At 48.1% G+C, this 20,011-nt stretch overlaps 1 protein-coding gene across 1 annotated transcript in view; it reads left to right on the top strand.

Annotated features, from left to right (window-relative positions):
* The first annotated feature begins 6,649 nt into the window (after positions 1-6,649).
* BLK (BLK proto-oncogene, Src family tyrosine kinase) overlaps positions 6,650-20,011 on the top strand; it is a 46,595-nt gene continuing 33,233 nt past the window's right edge. The window contains exon 1 of the mRNA XM_067294865.1: positions 6,650-6,703. The gene's annotated coding sequence lies outside the window, so the exon portion shown is untranslated. The remainder of the gene's footprint in view (positions 6,704-20,011) is intronic.

Here is a 20,011-nt window from a genome sequence, read left to right as displayed (position 1 = left end):
GCCTGTGGTGGGGACCTGCCCCTCTCTTTCCACCAAAATGCACTCAGAGACAAGTCTCAAACCCCAGTTGCCTGCAGTAAGCACTGGAGATTAGGTGTCCTGAGTCCACAGCCACCTCTCTGCCCCTCGGTGCCCCCTTCATCCAACAAAAAGCCACATGGGCTCAGCACTGAGGGATCTTTTGGTGGAGAAGCGCTGTCAGCAAACGGAACATTTCTCAGCGCTGCAGGCAGTGCCCCGGCAGTGCCCCAGCAGTGCAGACGCTCGAGAAGTCAGTGTGAATTCCCCACAATGCCTCCAGCAAGTTAAAATAAAACCTGGTTGATGCTAATGCTGTCCCTTCCTGGACCCCACGTTTTTTTCCTTGGCTTGAATCCTTGGGACCATTTTCATACAGGCCTGGATCCTTGCCGGGATGTGGTTTGCAAAGCCCAGGCTGGGAATTACCCACTGCGGAGGTAATTCCCTCCCGGCTTTCTTGGAACCCAAATCTCCTGTGCCATAGCAGGCTGGAGCAGCACTGAGTGCCATAAGTTAGATGTGCTGGCAAAACCCGCCTGCCCTATCTCTATCTAGCTAAATCTCATCTGCACCCTCTAAACTACCTCCATGTCACCAGAGAGAAATGGGCAGCTCCGGGGGCCGTTCCTCTTGCTTAATGACAGTGGTTCAGCACAGCTCAGATTTAAACTATCTGCTCCTTGCCCTGGCTCCTGGCTTGGGGCTGATTTCTCCTCGTACGGACCCGTCTTGCAGTGCCTAGAGGAGCCGGATCTCCCAGCAGGGGAGTGTGGGCATCTCATGGTACTGCCTGCTGGCAGCATCTTGGAGGAGCATCGACGGTCACTTCTTATCTGGTCACTGAATAAATGATTTTTCCCTAAGGAAAAGTCCATGGGGAGGTCAGCCTGCCTGGGCACTGCTGTCTCTAGCATGGGGAGAAGGCTGCGGTGCCTGACCATCTCCATCCCAGCTGGGAGCAACATCCGCTCCCTGCGCAGGGACTTGCCCAGGGAAAGTCTGAGACAGCCTGAGGGCCACCTGGGTGCGAGTTAACCTGGAAATGTGGCAGAGGTACCTACAGAGGGCAGCAGGTCTCCAGCTAACGCTGTCACTATCTGTCCCCTGGTCACCATAAGGGCCTGGGAGCAAATACAGATGTGTGCAGAGGGTTATGGTCACCCGGCCGTTCATCTCCCTGGACCACTGAGGGACTTTGAGGGACTCGGAGAGTCCCCGGGCAAAGGAAATGACTAAAAGTGGTGTAGTCATAGCTCTGTTTCGTCATCCTCCTGGAGATACAGGGCAGCGTGAAGGCTTCACTGGGGACGTCCAGACACCAAGGGGTCTGCGGGTTGTTACAGCTCCAGTTTAGACAGGAGCAATTTCTGTCAAAGTAAGGGCATAGCATCCAAAGGGAAGGTAGTGAGGGCTCTCTTTTTGAGACCAGGAAGGGCTCCAGCCCTCTATACCCTCCCCCTGAAACCAGTAAGACTTGTTGCTGGTGTCTGCAGGATTAAAACTTTACCATCAGGGTCACTGGGAGATCAGGAGCCGGCCATGGGAGGCTGGGGGTGTGTGTGTGTGAGCATGATGCCTTCGAGGGAGCATTTCCGTCGCAAGAAGCGTTATTTTGACAGAAGGCCCAATCCAGCTGTGCTGGACAAAGCTGTCACGCTCCCCCAGATGTTTGCTGTTTGCCCTCCCACACGCTGTCTCGCTGCAGATCACCACCCCCGCAGAAAGGGCTGGAGCAACGGGCATGTGTCCACACCGCGGCTGCCTCCGTTTGCGAGAAGACAGCTTGGCCGAAAGCGCTGGTGATGTGGTTTTTGTGCTGAAACGTTGGACTTTACTCTGCGACGTGCATGTGTCCTTTCACGCCCACTCAGCCATGGGGTGAGATTGCGTGTCTGCAGCAAACTGCCAAGAGAGAGGCCGTAGGAGGCAGCAGGAGATGGGCAGAGGTGGGCAGAGGAGTGCAGCGAGGTCTTCGGTGCTCAGCCCAAGAGCATTGGGGGAAGCTTTGGCTCCAGCTTCTCCCACTGTCCATCTCAATTCCGAGGTGCAGACCCCCAGCAGGGGTTCAGGATGGATTTGTCCCTTCCTTCTCCCTCCAAGGTCCCTCTTGCTTCCCCAGGCAAATCTATCACCAAAATCCTCCAGTTTGTCCCTGATGCTAAAGTCCCCGGGCTTTGATCTGACACAGCTTTGATGGTCATGTTGTCCCTGTCCCACACGCCCAAGGCTGCACGAGGTTGTGCGCTGCAGGTGCAAGGCCACGCTTCCCCCTCCCAGCACCAGGTGCTACTGCGAACAGCGGCGCCTCGTCCAGAGCTCAGCGTTTCACCGAGGCCCTTCCGTAGGTCTTCACAGGCAGCCCTCGTCTTGCGGTTCTGTTTGGCCTGGGAGCCGGCAGTTCTCGGCGGCGCAGACCCGGCCCACGATCTTGGTGCCGCCTCGCTCTTTGCAGAGGCTGCGGATCATCTGCATCACTTCCCCGCTGGTATGTGCTGGGCGCAGGAAGGGGGGGGCAAGGCTGCGTCTCACTACATCTCTGGCCTTTTCCAGTATTGCTCTGATGTTTAATCTGGGCCAGCTTGTTTTAAGCGGTATCGTTTCCCGGCTGGGCTGGCATAAGGCTTCTGAGCAACACGGACAAAACTGCCCCCTGCTCTGGGGCCGGTGCGTTTGTCCCTGCTCCATTTCTGGATGATGCTGAGCACCCACCCCTCACCCTGCCAAAATGATGTGCATGCCGGGAAAGAGTGTGGACTCTCGTTCCCATGCAAAGCGTTGTCCACCCCAGTATCCAGGCCCAGCCCGGAGCATGGCACAGATTAACTGGCACTTACTGAGATGCGGCACTGGGAGGATTTAGACTGCTGGGAACTTGCAATAATTTGGCAGAAAGTGGTGGGGGCTGTTTCAGAGTAAAACAGGTCCAAGAAAGTGAGAAGCTGGTGTTTTCTGTGTGTGAGTTCCCAGTATGTAAACAGAGGGGAAAGGTGGTGGTTTGTGAAGTGCTCCAGGAACCAAGCAAGGGGCTGTAAATATATCACCACTATTTGGAACAGTTCTTAAACCTCAACCCTCCTCATTCAAATACTATATACTTAATACCTTATGTTTCTTTCCCAGAATTTTCACAGGTAGATTTTATGATTTCCACCTTTTAGCCTCTTTTCCTTTGGATTTCCAAATCAATGGCATTGTTGGTCTGCCCACCAGTCCCTCTGCCCAGATAACTTAAAAACTTTCTGGTAAATTCTGCTGGAGTTTGGCAGAGGAAAAGATATTTCAAAGATACAAAGTCTTGAAAAGTTTCACTGGAAGCAGCAGCCCAGCAGAGGAGAGAGGAGACAAAGTCCTTTAGAGGAGAAGCTGTATGGCGAGCACAGCCAAGCTTGATGAACATCAGAGCATCTACATGAGTAATAGCCACAGGAAACTAGATTGCTTAAGTTTCGCTGTCAAGGAACAACACGTTGTTTTTTGCATCGGGTGTTGCCCAGGGGGAGCAGTGGTATTTTCACTACATAATTCTTTCAGGCGAGTCATCAACAAAGACAAAAGCAAAGGATACTAGTACTTTAAGTCCTACTGAAACCATGGTGGGTTTTTTCAGCCCAGCTGTTTTTTACAAGTAAAAGAAAAAAAATCAAACTGGTAAATCCATAATTGGTTTTGTAAATGTATATTTGGGTTAGTGAATTATTCCTCCCTCTAACTCCAAAAAAGTTCCCAAACCCTGAAGAACTAAACATCATTTCCAAAGAAAATCGAAACCATTTCCAAAGGTTTGAACTGTCTCATTTGTAATGACTTTCCATCGAGAAATCTGCTAACTCCAGTTCACTTCAGTAACTCTATGAAACAAAAAGCATTTAAAATCTCAGCACTCAGATGCATTTTTTCCACCTCTTTCTTTTTCTGGAAAAAGACTTTGTGTTCCACTTTTACCTAAAATATTTGTTGTAAACTTTTTTCAGAACTTCCAGTGTACCAAAAATTCTACTTCCAGTCTTAGCTGGCTTCCAAATAAGGTTGCTTAGTAACATACCATCCTTCTGGGCATCTTCACTGAAAAAAAGGGGAGCAGAGGGGTCTTGGGTGGACACCATCTGCCCAGATTTCAGTTGTCTAAAAATTCTGTGTCTACCTTTAACTCATTGCCTTGGCTTGCTGAGCCAAAGAAAAGAAAGGCAAATAAATCCCACAAGCCTTCACAACCATCTCAGAAAACAACCTTAGGATGGGATGAATTCCCTTCCAGAGGCTCCTGTGTCCAGATTTGGTTAAATGCTGAGTTTTCAGATGTTCACTGAAGTGCATCCAGTACCTGCTGCCCTTGATCTGAACGTGTGAGATATTCCGGATGTCCATATCTTTCTACATATGTCCACGCTGATCCTCAGTCACTGCCCAGAGGTGTAGGGTTGTGTGTGTGTATGTGTGTGTGTGTGTGTGTGTGTGTGTATGTATGAGTTCATGTGTGATATCCATTTGTCTGGGGCGTCTGCTGCCCATCAGCCCTCCAGGTTGCTGCTGAAAGAGAGCACATGGAGGCTGGTTAGGGCCGGGCAGCCCAACCCCCAAAGTGGTGGAGATATGGGGTCTGTCAAAGCCTGATGTTTAGCTACCGCCAAACAGATATGTGGGGGACACTCCAAGAAGATGGGTGAGCTCCTCAGGATCCAGACTTTTTGCAGTCCATGTCCAAGCTATGTTCGCTGTTCTGGACCAAGTGCTAGGGTAGCTGAGTTTGTGGCAGGTTGCACAGAAAAGCAGTACGGGCAGCCTGATTCCCCGGTGAGCTCTGAGGCAGTATCTGTAAGGAGCAACAGGATCATGCAGGCAAGCTGTCACGGGACACAGTGGATCCTCTGAAGAGACAAGCTACAGCATCCCAGTCCTTGTCACCCCACCCCATCTCAGGGTCAGTGTATGCTGGTTGGTATGTCAATAGCTGAGTGAAATTTCCTGGATTTGTAGCTGGTTGACAAAAAAAGGCAGTTTCACTTCAACCTCTGGTGGCTTAACAAACTGAGCCTGGCCAATAGCTTCAGCTCAGAGCAAAAATGAAAGACAAAGAATTGTTTTTGACATTTTTTAAGCCCAGCAATTTGATTTTCATGTTGAGGAGAGGTTCCTGGACCAAACTGACCCCTTTTTTGGCATTAAAATGAAAAGAAGTGGAACATGTTGTTGTTTGTTAGGTTCTTCTGCTTTGTTTTTTTTCAGCCCAGCCAATGAACCACAAAATCAATCATTTGCCAACCTCTCCTGGTGACCACTATTCCAGAGAGAAACATACTGTGGAAACTGTCCCCATCTCCTAGATAATCATTGACAAGAGGATGTAATCTCAGCCAAGGAAGTTACCTGAAACTGCAGGACCGAGACCCAAGATTCGACCACTTCTTACTAAAATCTGTCATCCCTCTTCTGAGATGGAGCTGACAAAAAGCACATCATTGAATTACCGCTGGCAGCCTCCCTGTCGTCCTTTCTGACGAAGCTTTGACTGGCTTGCCTTTTCACGTGTCTTGTTTCAGCAGAAACTCTATCCAAACTCCAGCAGTGATTCCAGTAGTGAACAGTGTCCAATAGGTGACACTCATCAGCTTCCTGGCTTTTAGGTGGGCTGGCAGGTCTGATGGGTGTGGAGGTGAGAGCCATGGAGCTTCACAGCCCTGCACAGGTTGGAAGCAACGCTGTGTCCCAGAGACCTTTGTGGGCACCAAAACACCCTGGCCTGATGAGATCTGAGCTGATCCCTGCCTACAACTCCGGATGGGCACTGGATGCTCAGCCCAGGCAAAGCTTTTTGCAATATAACAAGTAGCTAATTGCACAAAATACCGGAAAGCCAGATCTTCACATACAAGAGATAAAGAGATACCAGGATGCGCTATCAGCTGCACCTCTCATTCCCCGATGCCCTAAATGACATCAGGTGTCTTTTACTCACTGCTGAAATGCTGCCAGCTCTGAGGCAGAACACGACCACTCTAGATGAGATTTTTTTAGCAGAAACACAACCTCAAATGGAAAGTGAGTAAGATTACAGCACCAAAACCTACATGATTGCAAAAGGGGAAACTGTTCAGACTAGAACCAGGCTGGAGATAAATTCTCCCAAAGGTTAAATGCATGAAATAAATATCTCCACCTCTGCTATTGGCCCAGAGTGCTGCTAGCTGTGAAAGGGCTAGTCTAGAAAAATCAAGGACCCAAATCTCTCCTCCCATTTTCAGACCTGTTTTACACGCTGTGGCTCCAGGCAATGACTTTCAGGCTGCACAAGCCTGAATGAGAGAGCTTCAGGACATTGTTTTTACATGGACAGTACTTTTTATAGCCTGCTGAGCCTTTGTGGGTAACGGTTCTTCTAAGGTAGCCGCTGTTCTAACATTAGCTCTAAATGAGCAGTGTGGTTATACTACCAGCCCTTAATTGCTATAAGTGTAACAAACCAGTTCGAGTTGTCATTCAGCTGTTGTCGACAGGAAACCACTAACAGCAGTCAACTGACAGCGAGAAGAAGAATTAGGGTTTCTCTTTTTATGTGCTTTAAGGATTAAAACTTATCAAGAAGGCCTTATGTTCTTAGGAGCACATCCTGCAAAGGATTTTTTAACTCTGGTGGACAACTAGGATCGAGCGGGCTATGATTTAATCCAAACAAAGGAATCACCAGGTAAGTGCAAATGATTTTCCACGAGCTTTGCTTCATTCCTGATGCCTGTTGTATTTATTGCCTGGTGCTTCACTGAGTACATCCTCTTAGAACATTTAAAGATTTGGCCCACTCTGTTTATTGCCCATGCATCAAAGCTAATTAAACCCTTAAAAATTTGGAGTGGAACGTTCAAGGGAATTAGTTACATTGCTGACATGGATTGAGGCAGGGTGCATTTTCTTCTTTCTTTCTGGTGGAGCATCTCAATGCTGAAATCAGGGTACTCTCTGAGCTGGGACAGATTTACTCAGACACCGCCACGTTCTAAGTCACAAGCTGACCTGGCAGGTTCCTTCTCTTGGGCACAGATCAACCTCTTTCCCTTGAAGAATGAAAGTAGATGAAAGCCCTTTAAATAGCCGGAGTGAATGACTTTCTTCCAGATGAATTCCTTTGTAAGAAAAGAAAAGGGAAAAACTGAAATCAGGGCCCCAATTCTGAATTTAAGGGGAGGTGGATACTCTGGATCCGGGCAATGCTTGTTGAGCTGAACCCCTGGACAGCTGCATACGCTGCAGAGAAAGGCCGAGGTTTTAACTCCCATGCTGCGGCACATTTGGCTTTGAGGGTCCTTGCTCCATTTTGCCCCACAGATGGGCTGGATAGTTTTGGAGCTGTTCGTCTGCTCTGAGATGATCATTTTGTTCTCAACCACTGGCTCCTTCAGTCCACTTGACAGGACCAGCAGCAGGTTAATGCTAATTGTGGACAAAGCTTCTAGCACGCTGGAGTTGTAAGAAGAAAGGACTTTTTGCTTCTCCCTCAGGGACTTCCCATCCCCAGACATGCAAAGTCTACATAAACCTCCGTAACTTTCAGTCTTGGTTGTAGTTTAGCCCTGGCTCAAATTCCCTTCCCATCAAAGCAGTGCTCTAAGTGGGAGCCTGGATAATTTGGGAGCCGCCTTGTTTGCTGTGTGATTTCTCGGAGGGAAGGGTCATTGCAGCATTGTGGGGTGTTTGCATCTCAGACCGTCTCAGGTGTTTTCTCCGTGCTTTGCGGCCAGGGATGTTTGGCGAGTCAGTGCCCGTCATGGTGCTTTAGTTATCTCACTTGTGAAATGGGGGTGTTTGTTGTCTATCTTGTCGAGCTGCCATGAGACTGAATTGATTATAGATCTAAAAAAGGGGATGTGAGTAACAGTACAAAATCGGGACAAGAAACATATGCTCTCAGCAGCATCGGTTCCTACTGCATACAGAGCACTCACAAGCAGTACAGACTTGTACATGCTGGAGAAGAGTAAGCAGCTAGAAAATAAGGAGAAAAATGGATAGCTGCAGGGTATCAAAGGCATCCTCATTAATATGCTCTATTAGTGCTGATCAGTCATTTTGTCAGGGTTTCAGTAATCTTTATAAGATTTGGGGACTGTAGAACTTGTGATTTCTTATCTATACTTCATATTTTCTCCTGGACATCCCAGAACATTATAATGATATTGATGCCAAAAAATCTGTAAAAAATATTTGGCTCATTCTTGTTTTGTTCTGCCAAAATAGCACCTGAATTCAGCTGAGGGCTGAATTTTATGGTGGAGGAGGAAAGACCCAAGAAAGAGTCAGGTGAAATTTTTTGCGAAGGGGCTATTGATTTTTCTTTTTATGCTTTTCTAATGACTTTGCATGTTCTGCCTAATCAGAAATGGGGTGTTCTTGCATGCATTTCTATTTCATCAGAGGTGATGTGCTCCTCAGCGCCTATTAAATAAGTCCATGATAACGCAGGCTGAGCAAAGAAAAAAACAAAGCATCCAGCTTCTGCACAGTTTGGGCTGTGTGCATTTCAGACAGGGATACCAGCTGTTATTTTTTATTCCTGCTTTGAGACTCCTTTCTCTTCATTGACTTTCCAGCCCTTAATTCTCCATGGCACCCTTATGAGCACAACAAAAAGTCCAAAGAGGTCTTGAGATTGAGTTTAAAAGTGAGGACAAGTCTTTTGGAAAGGGGGGATTCTTCGCCAGCGATACCCCAGTGTTATCTTGGAGAGCCAACACTGGAAATACGTCACTGTGAATTTCCTAGGAGTCACAGCAGAGTAGAAGCACTTGGGCATACTATTCATCATTATTTGTCTTCCTTCCTTCCTCTCATTCTTTCCATTCTCTCTATGCTAAAAAGGGAGTTTCCTTGCTGCTCTTCCACGCTTCATGAGACTTAGGAGGCAACCAAGCATTGACTCCATGTGGGTGAGCTCCCCTGAAGTCAATACGGTTTCCTGCAGGCCCACAGAGTTCAATCATGGGCAAGAATTTTGCAAGGGGTCCCTGGAACTAACTCCTGCACAAGCTCTTGGCAACCTCAAAGTTTCCATTCACGGATTCAATTTATGTGGTGCAAGCCAGCTTTCTCATTAGGTCTGCACCACATTGCAAGCAGCAGAGATAAGAAATAGCGGAGGGGATATAAAAAGAAATAATTTCCACTGCCAGAGCTCTTGGCAACAGCTTATAGCCTTGGGGTCCTGCTACTGGGTGTGGAAGAGCTGACTGCGCCACTGGAAGTCACCATGAGGCTCAAAGGAAAGTACATCCCTGTAACGAAACAGGATCTACATGGTCATGGTTATTGTTTAAAAATAAATGTTGAAGCGCATTGCGTACAAGAAAAATGTAAACCAGACCTTTAGTATTTCATGCTGGACAAGCCATGTGCTTTTGTCAGGTCAGTCCGTCCTCCATATCAGTAGTAAATCCAGGTGAATTCATTACATTGGCCAGCCCTCTCCCCGCAAGTCAAAAGACAGCAACTCCTTGTGTTGAAATAAAATATAGATTTATAATTTATAATTTATAATTTTTTCTTCAAGAAAATGCCTGATCTGAAAAGACTTGTTCAGCTCAGGCTGAAATGTTGCAGTTGACCTGACGAACAGTATTTCTGGGGTTTCTTTTGGAGTAATTTCGCCTTTTCTAATGTAAGTTAGTTTTACCTTGGAAAACATTGCAAGCTCGCCTATTAAAACTTCCAAAACCAATTTTAAAATTCCCAAAAGAGAGGCACACAATTGAGCAAAGGTGTGGAAAGTGTGATCAATGGGGAAGGTTTGCAGGAAACAATGCTGCTTCATTTAGAGGAGAGAGAAGTGTAGCTAAAAAGCCACTGTAAAGAGAAAGGGAATAAACTTCATGGTGAGTACGGACAGGACAAGCAGTTGTAGGTCTTTCAGCGAGGGAAATCAGTGCTGACCATTAGGCAATCTTTTTAAGGCTACAGGATTTGGAGTATTGTGATAGACTGTCTGGGGAGCAGTGGAAATTTCCATCACCGAACGCTTTTAAGCACAAACTAGATAGTCTCTCAGAAATGGTGTAGGGCCACCAGACAGATGAAGTGACCTTCTAGGGGCCAGTCCTACATTTCTGCAATCCTGTTGTTTCTGAAGTGAAACAGGCTTTTAAAATCTCTCTTTTCTCCCTAACAATTTTTTATTCATTCATTTCTGAAAATATTCTCCAAATTTGACTGCATCTCACAGATTATTTCTGCTCCTCTGAAAAACAGTAAATCTGTTACTGATCAAATAACAGTGTGCAGAACCTCTCAGGGTCCTGTCAATACAGCATGCCAGACATGTAGGAGACAGAGCAGAAACGGAAAACACAAGGTTTACAACGGAATTCTTTGCTACCTGAGGGGTGAAGAGTAAATTACTCAGCTGTCTGGATATCTGGACTGCCTCACCAATGGTTGAATGCACAACTTTTCTTGGTGGATGAAGGCTGTAGGAACAAACTCTTTGTGCCGTCTTTTGAAGGGTCCTTATGACCAAAGGGTAAATCAGGCACCTGGCCCCACACCCCAGGTTCACGAGGGTCCCTGTCTACTACATTACAGTATATCCTTGTATTCAGAAGCTCACAGCCTCCCCTTTTCTCGAAGTCGTTCAGACCGCTGTGCTTCCCCATGCTCTGGAGGCGCATGGATAAGGACCATCAGGTCACACAAGATGTCTTCGTAAGAAAATACCCCTCTTCTCAATGAAGCTCCTGGGTGGGAAAAGGAAAACCCTGACAAAATGCCATTGGCAGAGGAGCTAAGAAGTTGTGGGACTTCTCTAAGCCCAGACCTACCCAACACCTGAGCCACGATGGCATCTGCGTTTATGTGAATGACTGCTGAGGGTGAAGGGAGAGCTGAATTGCTTGGAACTGAGAAAACGGGGCAGGACGTCTCAGAATGGCTGTATGGGGAGATGATGTTTGAGAAACGGGCTTTGAGTACAGGTTATATGAGGTCTATAGAAAGAACAAGCATAAGCAGAAAATCATCAGCAACATGGGATGGAAGGAGAGAGAACTAAGGCCATACCAAGCAAACGGAGAAACTTAGATAAAAGCTCCAGCTTGACTTTTACCTCAGAGTTTTTCACTGTTGTCTCTTACCTATTTGGCCTTCAGTGTTTGAGAAGCACAGGAAGAGGAATGTAGCCACTTGAGACGTTACTGTAGCAAGCTTGCACGGGAAATTACTCTTTTTCCTGTGAAAAATGTCAACGTGGTTTTTTTTGTGACAGAACATTTTCAAGAGTTTGATTTTCCACACAATTCTTTTTTTTTCCTGGAAATTTGGGGGGAAAGTGGAAAAAAACGTTCTGAGTAGAAGTTTCTGGGTGAGTTGCCAATAAATAACAATTGCGCACGGAAGGGAATCATGACCATGGGACCGTTTACAACAGAGATGTTAGCCAGGTGGGAAGAAATCCTGATTGTGTAAACCCAGTGCTGTGCGGGCATAAACCCATCATGCCTGTCCTGCTGATGTTAGTGAGAGTTTGAACATCAGCAAAGCAAGAAACTCCAAGGAAATAAGACTTCTTGTGGCGCCAATGTGATAGAATTAGACTAGATCAAAGATGAGGTAGTCTGAGAGCAAATCAGCCCCATCGCTTCCGTGACACAAATAATGACTTCTGCAATTGAAGTGGCTGCAATATTTGGCCTCATTCTCTCACATTTCTGTCTTCATCGAGCACCTTGAGGAAGTCTGAATCCCATTTTTGAGTCTGAAAGTCAAGCTCATCTTCTAATTTCAAACAAGCAGGGGCTAAAAAAACCCAACAGTGTTTTGTCCTTCACTCCATCAAATGAGGGAGAGCGAGCCAGGTTCTCGCTGCTGCAAGTAGCCAGAATATGCATGGTGTAAGCAGGATGGAGAGATCCTGGCGTGGAGGACTGGTGTGGGGAGGAGAGAAGAGTCAGCGCCGTCACACACAGTGAGGGCAGGCTCCGGGGAGCAAGAAAAGGCTCCTGCGGGTAAGGTTTTGTCAGGGCTGATCCTGCCCCAGGGCAGAGGGCTGTGTTCAGTGCTTCTCCAGTGGCTATTTTCTGCAAGTGGTTGTACTGATTCTGGCCGGTGGAAGTTCATGCTTTTATGAAGCCACCAAAAAGGGGCCTGTTTAAAATATTTGCATTTCTCCTCATTAGTTTTCTTTTTCTGTGTGTGTGAGAAAAAGAAAAGAAGCTTGCCATCTCCCTCCAAAAAGACTTTTCGTAACGGGGGCCAGACAAAATCTCTGCTGTTGTCCTATTGGTAGAATTCCCTCTCCCCCCCGTTACCACCAGCCAAAGCCACTGCTGCATTTTCATCCCAGTCCCTATAGACAGCACTGCAGTGCCCACAGGATTCATCAATAAATAATAATAGTTATACAAGCACATACAGTCACACTCTGCAGAGAGCCCCTCACCACCCTGCAAAGCCCAGGGCAGTGCCTGGTCCCCTGGGTGGCCTGGTAACTGTGGCTACACAAGGAATTGGCATCTAAATATCATCCTATACACATTTAGGGCAGTAAATCTAGGGCCAACCTGACAGCTGGCATAGAGGGACAACCTGTAGGCTGGCATAGAGGAACAACCTGTCTCTCGGAAAGCAGACACTCAGTGGGATCCTCGTGTCCTGGCAGACGAGCAGCACAGCCTGAGCTCTCAAGCTGGACTTTCCCAGGCACAAGCAAGAGTTTGCATGGGACTACAAGGAGTTTGGATGCAACCACCTTGTTTTGAAAGGTGACCAGACCACACTGTGCCTGCTAGCCTCAGAAGCAGAGAACGGACCCTGATACTGTTTATTTGACTAGTAGAGATGTTGCCTTGGAGAGCTCAGAAAATCTAACTGCTCAAGACTTGTGGGTTGGTTATAATGCATAAGCACTTTCCAGGAGCAGCAGTATGTGACATTAAACAGGTTTTTTATCTGCCAGGGGAGTGGAAACAGGACGGTTCAGATGGTAAGTTAGGCACTCACTCTTACCAGGGAGTGAATGGGAAGAGGAAAAATGTCTGTGCGGGACAAAAGCAAAGGTCTCTCTCACCCAGATCCCTGACTGTGGCAGACAATAAGAACAATGTCCGGAGGGAATGAGCCTTCTGTGGCATGTCTGCGCCACTTGAACTGGCAGGGTGTAGGGAAGCAACCCCTGGGGCCAGCAGGGAGAGGTGTGTTCATCCCTCTTGGTGTGTTCAAACCAAGGTCAGATTCCTTTCGGGAGCAGATGCCTTAATGGGGACACTCTTACTCAGTGTAAACTTCATGAAATGTCAAGCCCCTGCTGCAGTCTGGAGGTCTGAGCAGTGATCCCTGGCAGGCGTGGGTTCCTCTCCCCACCGCCTCCCTTCCTGCTATGCCGAGCCTGCAGCGAAACCCTGCGTGAAGTCAGAGGGCTGGGAGGGGGGTCATCTTTCCCACCCAGAAATGGAAACTCTTGTTCACTCCCCCGTCACTGCCTGACATCACTGCTGATGTGCCTTGCGTGGAGAAGGACAGGAGACGGCAACCCCATCGCAAAATGAGACTTTGCAGTCAGCCCACCAGCGTGGATGTCTGGCTGAGAAGATCACCGTGGTGGACTCTGGGTCGTTTGGATGGAGGCTGGGCTCTCTCCACGGTCCGTAGAATGGTAGGTGCTAGAGACCTTTCTTAGGGCAGCCCCTCTCCCTCTATGAGAGTGATGTTCACCCCATGGGCTGGACCTCTGAGCTTTGTGCACCGCTTATAAGAGACTGTAAAATGCAGTGGGGAAAAGCTGTCCTAGGGACTGGCTAGGTCTTGTGGAGGCCTGCAAAGCTACTGAAGAGCATCTGGGGATCTACATTTGAAAAAAAGGTGGAAAACACTGCCGGACAGACCCTACTCAAATGGGTGAGGTTAGAGCTTGCAGTTTTAGACAAGGGAAGTGGGGGCAGGTGGAGCCCATCTGTAGTGATCTGGGAGCTGCATACATGAGAGACTTTCTCTCTTTCTAGCTCTCTTTTTCGCATACTTTCTCGGTGTTCTCCCTCCACCTGCTTTCAAAGGACAGCCCCGGGCTAGCGTTTCGCAATTGCTGAGAAAGCAAGTTGCAGAAAGGCCTTCGCTGTGCGGGCTTCTTGACTCAGGATCTCACCTCAGAGCCACGAGACAGAGACACCGGCTTATCTAACCAGCCTGGAGGCAACAGGGGAGGCCCAACAGCAAAAGGTACGCGCCCAACCAGGGTACCAGAAGAACCTCCCTGCAATGCAATAGCTAGGACTGCACCACATCTATTTCTTTTATTCAAACTTCTCAATTCTCAGCCATTTTAACTGTGGCAGTCCCTGAAAGAGTCTTTGCAGCAGCTCGGCTGCTGCTGCTGGGTTTCCCCATTTTAAGAACAGGGAGTGTCTCAAATCAGAAGCAGGGGTTTCTGTCTGGAACCACTGTGCTATCACCTAGTTTCCCAAGATGACTTGGCAGTTACTAGTTTATTTCTAAGCCTTTGCTGCACTTCGTAATAACTCCTCCTTCCTACCTCAGCGGTGGACGGCAAGCAGCTTTCTAAAAAAGCGACTTCCTTTTTCGTAGGAATAGGAAGTGAGGCTCGCTTAGCAAAGAGTGGTCAGGTACCTCAGATGAGCTCTCCACCAAAGAATGAGGTCCCACTCTAAAGCTCAAGGCCCTCCAGCTTTCCATGAAACTGTCCTCCCCGACCCTGACTGCCTCTGGGTCTCTCTCCTCTCCCCTGTCCTTGTCTAGAGGAGAATTGAGCCAGCAAAAGGCTGGGGATGGAGAAGTTTGATAAATCTGTTTGCAAGGACTTCCTCATTTCTGTATCTCTTTTGTATGCAAACGGCCACCTGCCTCTGCAGCACACCTGCGCAACGGGGCAATGGGGAGGGTGTCAGTTCTGGCTGCCTCCAGAGATCCCCTGTGCTGACTCAATCCTGTGCCAGCACATAGGCAGCTATAAGGTGAGGGGCATGGCATGACCCCAGAGCAAGTTAGACACATGCCGACTCCTGCTTCGGGCCCAGGCCACTGGCCCGCAGGCTTGCAGCCCACCACAGGGTTTCCTTCCTCTGTCAGGAGCACAGAGCCATTTCAGAGCCTTAGTGATGTGCAGAGAGGCTAATTTTCATGCCATGTGTCCGGTGTGGCTTTTCTGGGCAAATGTCAAAGGGGATGGCACTCTATGGTCCCATTAGCAATGCCAGGACAACATTCATGTATCTTGGAGCAGCCTTGAAGCTGCCTTCTCCAGTCCCATCTCACACAGCGTCATGTCCTCAGTCAGCTCTCCCCCGTGTCTAGTTCTTGGGTCTTACCCATGTGGCTAGTAGAAGTTCTCTGCTTTGATGACCTCTGCTTCGAGTCATCCCGTGAAGCCTTTCCTTCTGTAAACAACATCACCAACATGTGGGTTGGCTTTAAGGTTGTGCATCACACTCAGCGGATATTCACTTGTGTTTGTCCTTCTCGGTAAGAGTAGCTGGAGTATGAGCTCATGAGATCATTTCAGTCTCAAGATTTCTAAGACCAGGAGTCCCTCCCCTCCTGCCCCCCGACATAATGTAAAAACTACGTCATTCGATCACCCTCAGAGGTTTATGTGGTGGTTTTTAGGACACAGTCCCTGCAACAGCTTAAGAAGACTAAATGGTGACCCAGCAGGTCTGTACCACTGTCCCTATGTCAGTGTCATATACATTGAAAACTCCCCAGAGAAGCCAATTCTTTATGCACCCTGTGGGAAGCCTCAGGAATCTGTAGAAATAAATCCTGGGTCTTATAAAATATTTATTTCCTAAGACAGACATGTTTCTCTTTCCCTGTTGAACATGCTGAGGCAGAATGAGAAAGCAACTTCCCCAGAGTCACCCACAAGTCCCTGTCCAGGTCTTCATTCGTCAGACCACTCTACATCCTCAATGCTATAGTTGAGTGAGTTCATAGAGGGCCGGGGCTGGTTGGAACAAAATGCATTTCATTTAAAAAGGTCTTTTATAATCACAAAAAGTAAAGATCATTGTAAAGCCAGTTTATTCAGCTGTCTCCTAAAATGTGGTGATTTGCATAGTGAAAACACCACCCATTCACAGTCATTGTAGCTGTTTTTAATGACAGCTGTTAATTGTCTGTGGGTTTTGCTGGGTTTTGTATCTGGGTTCTCTTTGTGTTTCTTGCTCTTCTCACTGTTATTCTGATTGGCCAGGTTCTCTGGGAAGTGCAACTTACGCCCCCTCCTAAATGGATCATTTTGATATTCAAAATAGAGCAAAGAATCCTTGGGGGGAAGAGAAGATTCAATTATGACACAAAGACATGGTTAAAAAAAGAAAGTCCATTAAAAGCATCTGCAAAATCAGACTGCTCCTGAAATCTGAGGGTGTGACACTCAAAATAGTCAGGGCTTAGTCCCACAGATGAGGTGGATGAGGTGTGAACTGGGGGTATCTTCCGGAGAAATTCTGCAAGCACCTCTGCCCTCAGCCCCATAGAGAATCTGTCATGGGTCAGACCAGAGGTTCATCCATCCTTGGTCATGGCTCCAGTGGCAGTTGCTTAGGAAACAGCGCAAACAGGGAACAACCCACTGCCTTGCACATTTCCCTGCGGGTAGAGAGAAGCCCAACAGACTTTTGTCTATCTTCTTCCTTTCTCCCCTCCGCTCTGCATGCCGCCCTGCCCTGTTTCCCCTACCCATGGGGCATAGAGATGATGGGGCACTACCTAGCAGCCACTAAAATCCAGTCCTGAGGGGAGATGTACGTCTTTCCCTACCGCCCTTTGCTTCATCTGGGGGCGATGGGAGGGAGCCTCATTCCTGCCATTCAAGCCCACCAAGACCAAGGGAGTCTCTGAGGGCAACAGATGCCTGAGCACCAGCCTGCCACCAACTTCATTGCTTCTCTTGGAACGTGGCTAGCAGGAGGCCAAGCCCTCCCCACATCCCTACAGGCCACTGTGGTGTGCCCACAAAGTACTGTGAGACAGAGCATCACAGATTTTGGCCAAGCAAGCATGTCCTGAATGCACTTCCATAGGGCTTAGACCACAGTCAGGGGTGGCCTGTGCAGAGTGGTTCTCCCCAGTGTGCTCCAAACTCATCCATGAGCAAGTTTGGCTCGTGCCCACTTTAAACAGCAGATACATCTGGGTTGAAATGTCAGCTCTGGCCACCGCTGAAACTGCGATCGAGCAATGCAACCTAGCGATAAGCCCTCTCACAGCTGGAGAACCGCAGACACATACCCGGCACAGAGCAACCCCTTCCCAAAGAGATTCACCCACTTCTGCCAGCCACATCCTCCTCCTTCCCATCTCCAGTGCATCCCGTCCCGGTTTTTCCCCGTCCCTGTGCTGCAGGAGTTCAGGTCCTGTAGACCTGTCTCAAGCAGGCGTGCCACCTGGATGATGCCACATCTGGGGTGAATTAATGAGGAAAGCTTGTTTAAAGGAGGCAGGAAGGGAAATCTGCCCTCCTGACCTGGAGGCCTGCTCTTACCTCGCCGGGACACGGGGCCATGGCTTTATTTGCTGGCTCGCAGCCTCTTGCAGCTCAGCCAAGCATCTGCCAAGCTCCAGCAGGGCGCAATGCTCAATGTAAGCAGCCATTTTTCCTCCAGACAGATGTTTTGATTAGCAAACGACCACTCTGGCAGCAGGCAGCTGGTTTTCTACTCCTGGAGAGAGCAAGAAGATTTTATTATCTTTTTCTTTTTCTTTCCCCCCCCACCTCCCCTGTCAGGAAACTTTTTGCATCTGCTTAAACTCAAGGGCCTGGAAATCTGTGTGCTCTTACCCCCAGCCGTCCCCACAGCTATCTCCAACAGGGTGTCTCAGCTTTTTGGCTAGGCCTGAACTAACTGGATTTGCTGTTGGGTTTGTTTGCTTGGGTCAGAATCATCTGCTGCAGTGAGAAAGTAGGGCATAAGAAAGACCGAAGGTTTGGAACAGACTTAAGTTGCAATGGAAACAACAAGACGGCCAGGTTTTGATCATAGCAAATAAGAGATCCCCAAATAACCCAGCAGACCCCAGTCTCTGTTCTGCAGTGGATACCCCTTGCTGAGGGGTAAATCACAGGAGCACAGCACTGCTCTGGAGTTGTTCTCTGGTCCCCTGGACACTGGGTGGCAGAGGACAGCTCCTGCAGAGGGCAGTTTGGCCACGCTGGCTATGCTTGGGACTGGGACCTGCAGTAATGCAACACCAGCTTGGGCTGACATTCCCTGGGGAGCCCGACTGCTCCTGGGGGATGCTCTGAAGGGCTCTTCACGCTCCCTGGAAGACTTTTTACACGAGCCAGAGTCTTTGAAAGATGCGTTAACGTGAGCACAAATCCAACCTGCTGTCTCCATCTGACAAAGACCAGGGTCTGGGTGGGATCTGAGCGTTGCCAATAAGATATCCCCAGTTCTCTACTCCTCTAGCCAGGGTGCAATGTGCAAGACACAGACATCTGCCTGCTCCCCTGCAAAGACCATGATGCTTCTTGCTCCTGGCTCTCCAGCTCTTTACAGGCACTTTCTGCATTTCTGTAATTCCTCCCCATGCAGCCTGTTTGTCCCTAGCGCGGAGCAAGTTTTGGCCATAAGAGCCACACTGATGTTAGCTGCAGACCCAAGAGCATGTGCATATCGCTGGAGGTCTCACTGTCCTCCCTCCTTCAGGAGGGGGTCTCCATCTGGACGTCAGCAGCCACATCCTGCTACAGGACAGTGGTCTTTTCTCCACCTCCTGCCTCAGACAGGCCTTCTGTATGACTGGTGCTGTTTATAGCACAGCACATCCTTGTTATTGTTCAAAGCTCTCTTCTAACCACCTCCTAGCAACAAAGCCGCTAATCATTTAGAGACTTAAAAATAAAATTAAAAAAAAAAAAGCCTTGACCAAAACCCAGCAAAAATAAAAAACAGCAGCATAGATAACGGTTAGGTAGCAAAGCCTCCTTCATTCCCATTTAAGCAGCTGATCTAACCAAGTTTTTCAGTAACTCTCCAGCTCTGCATCTTGCAAAGCAATCCAGGAGTGCCAGGTCAGGAAATGTAACAGAGATATCTTGTTGAGGGAAAAGAAAACTGCTGGAGCATTTAATGTGTCTGGGAAGTGCCTAGAACAGGGGGGAAATCTGCAGTGGAACCTTTTTGTTTTCACTAATGCAAAAGTGCAAATCTGGAATAATTAAATTATTGTGCCCAAAGTGAGTTGATTTCAGTAATTCTCATATGGGAGAACATGCAAAGAGAAATTCAGCATTTAAAACCCTCCATAACTGTCTATATCCGCATTTTAAAAATACATTTTTTAAAGGTCTTTTTTAATGCCATTTCCTTTTGAAATGTGTTTTCTTTCTTTTTTTTAAAAAAAGACATTCTTAAATTTTAGAATGAAGTGAAATATCTAATCTTGGTCAACCATGAATACATTTGGTAGACCCACACTACAGTCCGGATGGAAAGGGGGGGTCATTTTGTGATTTCATTGGGCTTGGGGGGGTTTTTGGAGCGGCCCTCTCAGTGAAACACTATTGGCTTGCTCAGGTCTTAAGCTTTTTTTCCATGGCACAGTTTCATGGGGGTGAGGCAAATTATAAGACGAGACTTCTGCTTTTCTGCTAGAGTCTGTCTTGTTTTTCCCCCACGCCCGCCCATGCAATCCTATAGCCGTTTGTCTGTGTCATCCACATCCCTGTTGCAGAAGACACGAATGCACTTGTCAAAACTACCTTGGAGACTCAGGACAAGCAGGGCACAGGGGCAAGGCGGGTCCCCAAACCCCACGGTCAGTGAAGACCAGCGTCGAGCTCTGCTGGACCTTGGCCTCGCTGAGATTGTTGGCAGAGCTCAATGGCTTGCTTCTCTGGGAAACATTTTCTAGCCTCATTTGAAGAAAGGCCAGCAATAAGACATATAGTCACATCCTTTCATCTCCACCGCAAAGCTGTCACCAAAATGCCAGCAGAAGCTTTGCTTGAGCAGGGCTCTGCGGTGAGATTTTCGGAAGAGCCCAGCAGGGCAGG

The sequence above is a fragment of the Apteryx mantelli genome, chromosome 3 (assembly GCF_036417845.1).
Source record: "Apteryx mantelli isolate bAptMan1 chromosome 3, bAptMan1.hap1, whole genome shotgun sequence".
Taxonomy (NCBI): Eukaryota; Metazoa; Chordata; class Aves; order Apterygiformes; family Apterygidae; genus Apteryx; species Apteryx mantelli.
The sequence above is the reverse complement of the archived record's forward strand: the minus strand, read 5'-3'. Positions and strand labels throughout refer to the sequence as shown.